Source organism: Helobdella robusta, assembly GCF_000326865.2.
Source record: "Helobdella robusta unplaced genomic scaffold HELROscaffold_31, whole genome shotgun sequence".
Taxonomy (NCBI): Eukaryota; Metazoa; Annelida; class Clitellata; order Rhynchobdellida; family Glossiphoniidae; genus Helobdella; species Helobdella robusta.
In genome coordinates this window covers 315857-317146 of record NW_008704544.1, presented here as the reverse complement: position 1 = coordinate 317146, position 1290 = coordinate 315857, and positions in this window count along the sequence as shown.

The following is a 1290-nucleotide window of genomic DNA, read 5'->3' as shown; positions in this document are numbered from 1 at the left end:
AAACGAGTATAAATAGAGGAGCTGAGACAACATGAAAGTCAGATCAGCATTCTGCCTCGCTTGAAGCAGTCTGTCTGATCTCATTTATTTTATTTTTAAAATTTTTTTATTTTTATTTATTTTATTATATAGAGTTATTTAGAGTTATATAGAGTTATATAGAGTTATATAAAGTTATATAGTGTTATATAGAGTTCGCATGTTTGTAGGTGGTTTGAATGATTGTAGGTGGTATTTTTTTAATTTTAGGTGGGTTCTTTAACGGTTGCTCATACATACATACATACACCATGTTTGTTTGTGTGGTAGTATTTTATGTTCTGTTTTACTCCTTTTTCTCTTCCTTCATGAGTCTTGAGTTAAGTTAATGAAGCATAGGTAGGTGAGGTAAAAATTAATTTATTATATAGGTAGGCTAGGGCATAAGGTAATTTATTTACATAGGTAGGTTAGGGACTCCTATTCTTTTACTCTACTTGGTGGTGTGATTTTTGTTTTGTGTTTTTTTTTGTTTTGTTTGTTTCTCTTTTTGTCAATTGGCTGGCTTTTCCGGCTGGCGGGTTTCACCGCGGCTCGTTTCTCTATTTTCATTTAAATTAATTAAATAAATAAATAAGATTTTTTTTATTTCATTCATTTCATTCAGGCTAAAGCTTCCAGAGGAGTTCATCAAGGAAGATGTCAGGCTACGTTCATTCATTCAGAGGCAAAAGAATGCACGCCTGGCTAGGATACGTTTTATTCTTTTTTCTCTGTAATTTAACAATAAGTAAGAATGCTCACACGCGCACACACACACACAATTATATTAAGTAGCTATATAGGTAGGTTAGATAAACATAATTTTAATTGTAGGTAGGATAGATAGGAAACATCCAACACTAATGAAGTTGAATAGGTAGGCGCGTAAGTTTATCGCTTCTATTTTATCTCGCATCTACATTACACGCATTAGCGTATTACACACACACACACACACACACACACACACACACACACACACACAGTTGCATACATAAACACATATATTAGTATTTGAGCGTAATTTTATTTTCAATACACATTCTAATTTATTATTACTAAGGTTGAGAGTAATTTAATTTCATAGGTAGTTAAGGGCGATAATGTAATTCTAGGAACAATCTTGTAATGTAAATTAAAACGCTGTAAGTGTATCGATAGGTAGGTTAATTATAAGTTTTATATTATTATTATTATGTCGGAGCCCAAGGCATTACGTAGGTGGTGGGGTGGGTGCCGAAAGGCCAATGAATTGGGCTCTTGAGTTTG